This window comes from Topomyia yanbarensis, chromosome 1 (assembly GCF_030247195.1).
Source record: "Topomyia yanbarensis strain Yona2022 chromosome 1, ASM3024719v1, whole genome shotgun sequence".
Taxonomy (NCBI): domain Eukaryota; kingdom Metazoa; phylum Arthropoda; class Insecta; order Diptera; family Culicidae; genus Topomyia; species Topomyia yanbarensis.
Window position 1 is genome coordinate 48440306 of NC_080670.1, and position 8022 is coordinate 48448327.

Genomic DNA, 8022 nt, shown 5'->3' on the forward strand with positions numbered 1-8022 from the left:
AAACAGCGATGAGCACTCTTTGGGGTACGGCTCGACGTATGCGTAACCGTAATAGTACCAACGAGAACGTGGAATATTCAAACCGTTGGATATTCGCTTTCGCCAAGAAGATCTGTCCGGACTCTGTCCCGGTACAGAAAACGTGCCGCGCCGCGTTTCCTCACGATACCGCGAACGAAACACCGTTTTCGATGGTGGAGTTCTCACTTGCTCTCTTATCGTGCAACAATAACGCCCCAGGGTTAGACAGAATCAAATTCAACTTGCTGAAGAATCTGCCTGACACTGCAAAAAGGCGCTTGTTGAATTTATTTAACAAGTTTCTTGAGGGTAACATTGTCCCTTATGAATGGAGGCAAGTGAAGGTCATCGCCAGCCTAAAACCAGGAAAACCAGCCTCCGACCACAACTCGTATCGGCCGATTGCAATGCTGTCCTGTATTCGGAAGTTGATCGAGAAAATGATCTTGTTTCGCCTCGATAATTGGGTTGAAGCAAATGGCTTACTGTTAGATACACAATTTGGCTTCCGTAAAGGCAAAGGGACGAACGATTGCCTTGCGTTGCTTTCTACAGAAATCCAAATGGCCTATGCTAACAAAGAGCAGATGGCATCAGTCTTCTTGGATATTTGACTCAGTTTCTATCAACATTCTGTCAGAGAAGCTGCACCAGCATGGTCTTTCACCAATTTTAAATAACTTTTTGCTAAACCTGTTGTCTGAAAAGCACATGCACTTTTCACATGGCGATTTAACAACATCGCGATTTAGCTACATGGGTCTTAACCAGGGCTCATGTCTAAGTCCCCTGCTCTACAATTTTTACGTGAATGACATTGACGATTGTCTTGCCAATTCATGCACGCTAAGGCAACTTGCAGACGACGGCGTGGTCTCTGTTACAGGGCCCAAAGCTGCCGACTTGCAAGGACCATTACAAAATACCTTGGACAATTTGTCTGCTTGGGCTCTTCAGCTGGGTATTGAGTTCTCCATGGAGAAAACTGAGTTGGTTGTTTTTTCTAGGAAGCGTGAGCCTGCGCAACTCCAGCTTCTATTAATGGGTGCAACGATCAACCAGGTTTTCACATTTAAATATCTCGGGGTCTGGTTCGACTCTAAAGGTACCTGGGGATGTCACATTAGGTATCTGAAACAGAAATGCCAACAAAGGATCAATTTTCTCCGAACAATAACTGGAACATGGTGGGGTGCTCACCCAGGAGACCTGATCAGGTTATACCAAACAACGATATTGTCGGTGATGGAGTACGGGTGTTTCTGTTTCCGCTCCGCTGCGAACATACACTTCATCAAACTGGAGAGAATCCAGTATCGTTGCTTGTGCATTGCCTTGGGTTGCACGCACTCGACCCATACGATGAGTCTCGAAGTGCCGGCGGGCGTTCTTCCGCTAAAAATCGATTTTGGGAACTCTCATATCGATTGCTCATCTGATGCGACATTCTGAACCCGTTGGTGATTGAAAACTTCGAGAGGCTCGTCGAGCTTAATTCTCAAACCCGATGTATGGCCTTGTACTTCGACTACATGGCACAGAGCATTAATCCTTCTTCATATACTCCCAATCGTGTTCGTTTTCTAGATACTTCTGATTCTACTGTATTCTTCGACACATCCATGAAGGAAGAGATTCGTGGAATCCCGGACCATATACGCCCGCAAGTGATCCCCAATATATTTTATAATAAATTCCGAGAAGTCGACTGTGACAAAATGATCTACACTGACGGATCAAATCTCGGTGGGTCCAATGGCTTCGGTATCTTCAACAATACTATCACCGCTTCATTCAAGCTCAATGATCCCGCTTCAGTTTACGTCGCAGAGTTAGCTGCAATTCAGTACACCCTTGGGATCATCGACACTCTGCCCACAGATCACTACTTCATCATTTCGGACAGCCTCAGCTCCATCGAGGCTCTTCGTGCGATGAAGCCCAAAAAGCAATTCCCATATTTCCTGGGGAAGATACGGGAGTCCTTGTGTCCGTTATCTGAAAAATCTTATCAAATTACCTTTGTTTGGGTCCCCTCTCATTGCTCTATCCCGGGCAATGAAAAGACCGACTCATTAGCAAAGGTGGGCGCATTAAATGGTGACATATACGAAAGACCAATCTGCTTCAACGAATTTTTTAGTATTTGTCGTCAGAGGACACTCAACAATTGGCAAACCTCGTGGAGCAATAGTGAACTTGGACGATGACTACATTCCATTATCCCAAAGGTATCAACGAAGCCTTGGTTCAGGGGGATGGATGTGGGTCGGGATTTTATTCGTGTAATGTCCCGACTTATGTCCAACCACTACACCTTGGATGCGAATTTGCGGCGTATTGGGCTTGCGGAGAGTAGTCTGTGCGCTTGTGACGAGGGCTATCACGACATCGAGCACGTTGTCTGGGTATGCGCCGGGTACTTGGACGCCAGGTCTCAGTTAAAGGATTCCCTTCGGGCCCGAGGTAGACCACCCAATGTCCCAGTCCGAGATATACTGGCAAATCGTGATTTCCCCTATATGTCCCTTATTTATACTTTCATAAAAACGATAAATATCCCAATTTAGCCCCTCTCTTTTTATTTCTCGTTTTAGAAGCTTTCTCCTGCCTTGTGGGACCGATCAGCTTCAGACTGCAACTATGTAACCGCCGTCGCACTTACCACTACGGAAACTGAAGCGAGAGCGACTCAAGGTCCGATGACTTTTGAAGGATTCCCCGCGGGTCCGAAGAATACCATCCGCCAATCCGACCTACTAGACTGAGGCGGTAATCTTTCGCTGATCTCCCGTTTGCCCGAAAGCTGCAAGTTTTGCTCTTCTCTCCCGGTCACCATCTACGCTTTCTCTCCCCTGTCCTTGATACAACTGCTTCTACAGCCCCCCTCTGAATATCTTGACCAAGCATAAGTCTCCGCTAAAAAAGTTGAAATTTGTATTCTGTATTCCTAGTTTTAAGATAGTTGTAATTTTACCTCTTTGTTAAAACTATTGTCCCCCATCTTGTAAATAGAATTGTATCCCTAGTCTTAAAACACCTGCGAATTTTCTCATAAATATTTGTTCCCCCTTTTGTGTGCCAAACTATATTGTTAGTTTTAAGATAACTGTAAATATTTCCTAAAAATTATTACTATTGAATTCCTTGTTTTAAAAAATTTTCATAAAAAAAATCTTTTAAGATAGCTGTAAAATTTTTCTCTTTTAAAAAAAATATTTCAACATTGTAACCTCCTAGTTTTAAAATATCCAAAATGTAAAAACAAAAGAATTTGGCACCGCCAAGCTAACGCATTTGTGCCTATCAAATAAACGAAATGAATAAAAAAAACTGCGCTTCTTGTCAGGCTGTACGTCCAAATCCTGTGAAAGCACTGTTACATTGCTGGGAACCTGGTACACAGCCATTCGAACGAGTACAAGTTGACTTCACCGGACCGTTCATGGGTAAATATTTCATTGTTTTTGTTGACGCATACACTAAATGGCCAGAGGTAAAGATTTTAAGGGACATAACGACTGCTACAACTATCAAAACCTGCAGTGAATTTTTTTCAGTCTACGGAGTACCTTGCGTGTTAGTCAGCGATCGCGGTGTTCAATTCACTTCAGGTGAGTTCCAGAAATTCCTAGAATTGAACGGTGTTTTCCACAAAATGGGCGCACCATACCATCCAGCAACAAATGGCCAGGTGGAAAGGTTCATCCAGACCTTCAAATACAAAATGAAAGCCCTTCAATGTGACAAATCAAGAATGCACGTGGAACTTTGCAACATTCTGTTGACTTACCGCAAGACAATCCACCCGTCTACCGGTAAGTCCCCTTCTATGATGTTCTTCAATCGCCAAATTCGTTCTCGCCTTGATTTGATGCTGCCTGGTCCTACATACTCGGAGAAGATTGATCCCAAAGTACGAACTTTTCCCGAGGGAGGAAGAGTTGCAGCTCGTGATTTCTTAGATAACGAAAAGTGGAAATACGGACGTGTCCTCGAGAAGCTAGGAAAACTGCACTACACGGTGCAGTTGGACGATAACCGTATATGGAAACGGCACATCGACCAACTACGTGAAGTAGGTCCGAACTTGCAAAACAATCGCAGTCTATCAGAGATACCAAATTTGCCGTGCCTCGACAGTCCGTTATCGTTACTACTGTCCCGAATAGCATTACTGTGCCGACTTCCCACGAACCGTCCAGAACAACGAACTCAGGTCCACCAAGCTCGAGGGCCGAGCCAGCTGCGTCGCCTCCATTGTCAGAGCTGATATCAACTGTTCCGGCTGCGGGTGAAACAACCAAGCCAGCTGCAGAATATGGACCAAGTACAGGGTCGTATCATCAAATGCTGAGAAGATCTACGCGAGTGGTGAAAGCACCCAAGAGATTAGATATTTAACGTAAATCGTAAGGGGGGAAGAACTGTTATATATTCACCTTACTATATGCCACCCCTTGTATATTACACCTTATTGATACTGTGTATACCTTCATATAGAAGTACCTTGTACTTCCCGCATTTTATTAGTTGTATCTCTTCTTACCCTAACAAACAAAAGGAACACGCGAATTAAGGTGGTTATCGGAAAGTATTCGAAGTGGTTTTACTTTTTCTCGGTCCCCTCAAATTCTCTCGGTGGTCACAATACACTCTACGGAGAGAGAGCCCAAGAATAGGTATTTTTCTACCCAATGCTAAATTGGGTCATTAAGCTATATATAGTTTTCCGTTCCATTCGATAAATTTTAGGTCCAATATACATAATATAACATGATTTCAAAAAAAAATTCGTTGTAATACGTAAAAACGATTTTTTTGTTTTTTAAAATAAATCTAATGTAAACTTGGCAACCATACATAGGAAAACAGCGGTTGTTTACATCTGGCCTATCAGGACAACACCCAAAATGAAAAAAAACTATATGCAATGTATGGTGTTTATGTCAAATAAAAATAACCCTGTGGAAAAACCGAGAAAACTTGACTTATTTTTTTCTGACAGGGCATCATTTGTCGTGAAATTCGATATGTCAAACCCTTCCTATAGTGTCAAATCCAGACTGTCAACATATTTCTTTATTTTAAATTTTAATATTATTTTCACGTTTCCTGAGTTGGAAAAAAATATTGTTGCAATCACGAAAATCAGCTTTATCGATGTAAGTAATAAAAAACGACTTTTTTTTCTCATTTAATGACCCAATTGTTACTTTGACGGGTTACATGTGTTATTTTGATTCCCGAGAGCTTGAAAACGATCGGTTGAATGGGTGAATTTTGACAAACTTGATTCCGTACACATTTTAAAGCAAGTAACTATTTTATTGGTTAGTTGGCCAAACGAAAAACTGAATTAAAATACATTTTGTAAAAAATTGTTCGTACAGAAATTGATGAAATATCTCAAAGTAGGACATATTCAATAAAGTAACTTATTTCTTGAAACAATTATTTTAAATACACATCTGTTGATGGTCTAATTATTTTACTTTTTTATATATATTTTGCAATGAAAACTTAAACAATCAAGTACTAGGTACTTTGTGGTCACATTGTTGTAAGCCTTGAACTGAATCACCGAACGGGACTGAATGAATGTAATGCATGGATATCTCAGTACAGCTAATATCATTGCATTCTATAATATAATTGATTGGGTGGAGTATTTTGGTTGCTTATGCTGATAATGTGTTACTACAACGTTAACCAATAATAATTACCATAAATAATCACGATTTGGCACCATTTGACATACTGGACAAATAGATTCCCGCATTCCAACAACAGACCAGAACATTCCCTCGACACTTATCCCCCAGCTTCCACAATCCATCGACCGCGCCAAATCGTTGTCTTTTACTAATTGATGCCGACATTCTTCGCGCTCTGATCCACTCAAAGCAATTAATCTCTCGCCATTGATTCTGATACGATTGCACCCCGAACCCCCGCTCCAGCAGCAAACCGTTCCGCGGGCAAAATTCTTTGATCAACACCACCATTGGACCACAAATTATGCCATTAGGATCATATGACCCGCCATGCTGCGGCAACCACCCGAGGGACACCGCACGCAATCCAATATGGAACATTTTCCATCCTGCTCGCTGCATTGTGCTGGTCGCGGGTTTTCCGGGTTGTTGGCCACACACCCACTCACACACCACCCTCACAAGCGGTCACAACCATATGCGCGCTGGCTGCTGATGCTGATGCTGCTGCAGGCAGCCCGTTTGTGTATCCTGTGTACCCACCAAGCAAGCGTCAACTATTTGCATAATTGTCTAATAATGTATCTTCATAAATCGTGTCCCACTTCAGCCGGGCTCGTTCGGGATTTACGTTTATGTAGATTAGAGTAGGTACGATGGCGACAGTTGTAAAGTGAGAAAAATCAACATGCCAACTTGTGACAAATGGTTTGTTTTTGCAATTCAACATTCCTACGGCTTGCGTGGAATCTCATCGGCGTCTTGGTTTGTACTATTCTTTAGATTTGTTATTTTCTATTACTAACTCATTGCCTTTAACTTTACCACCATTGGGCGATTTTCTTTTATTGAACACACAAGTCCCTTCCAAATATTCTAATTGTTTGTCTTTTTAAGTTTTTTGTCTCGTTGTAGAGCTTTCTAAATTGAATATTTTTGACACATTCTTCTTTATACCTAATAACTTTATTTCTTCATGATTACTTTTCCGTTCCAGTATGAGTAAAATACTTTTTATGCAATCTGTTTTACACGATTTGCGAATTTCCCAATATCCGAGTATTATTTAATTTTAGCGTGTGTGTTTTAATTTGATTCCAACATCAATGTTGTCTTATTACGTTTCATTATTGCTATATTTACAATCATAGTTTTCCTTCGATCCTTTGTTGTATCTTTCTTAAACTAATCATTTAGTTTAAGTTGCGCTCTTTTTGTTTAATCCTTTTTGGTTTTTATTTGGTCATAATGACCTCCTTTCCACTTTTTTTAATCTTTTTCACAGTTTTTATCAAACAATGATTGGTCGCGTCTTTCAATTTTTTTAGATTTTTCGCAAATTGTTTCCTATACCCTGGAATCGTCTGAATTCTTTATCAACGGATTTACAGATTTCGTAGTTTGGTTTATGAATCCCAAAGTTCAAACCTTGAAGCCGAAACCAGAGGAACGAATTTCAAGTTCAGGAAGGTAGAATTCAGAGCTAAGAACCCAATCATCAGCCCTGATATGATTTCTACTTAGCAAAAGAGCGTTGAACGAAAATTTAAACCCCGAATTATATGTCATATTAATACCCGCTTTGCTAAACAATTCTAAATTTGTTCTGCAAAGTCAGAAGAGGCTATGTGATGCTAGAATAGAAGGTATAGTCAAGGGATGTTTAAAAATCGTAATAAAAATTACGTACATTTCATGACTTTAAAGAAGAAACATTTTAACGACACTAGATACCTAACTTATAAAACTTGTTCGTCAAGTTTCCTACAAAAAATAAACTTATTGGTACTATGCTTATCATCCACCATATAAAATTTGTTTTAAAAATCAGGAAAATCCCACTAGCCGGCAGCGCTAGTATGAAGAAAAATTTCTACGTATGGTCCAGTCACCACATGCAAACAACTTAATCTAGGGATGTAGTAGGTGTTAGCTCTACCGATTTTCCAATGACCCATTTCAGATTGACAGAAACCTAGCGGCCATTTGGCCGTCGTCCAGCCTCGCTCAGTTATAGTACGTGTATCATTATTATACACCCAGGTTTTTTTAACGCGGTTTTTTTTGTGCGGTTTTTTTTACGCGGATTATCCAATTAACGCGGTTTTTTCCGCGGATTTTACAATCACGCCGTTTTTTACGCGGATTTTCCAATTAACGCGGTTTTTGCAAAAATATTCTAAGTCCTTTTGAATGCAAAAGACTTAGAAAATTTTCGGGAAGATGGAAGAGACGGGTCTGGAAGATTCCTTATGGCCCGCACCCCAACAATATGGGTATATTC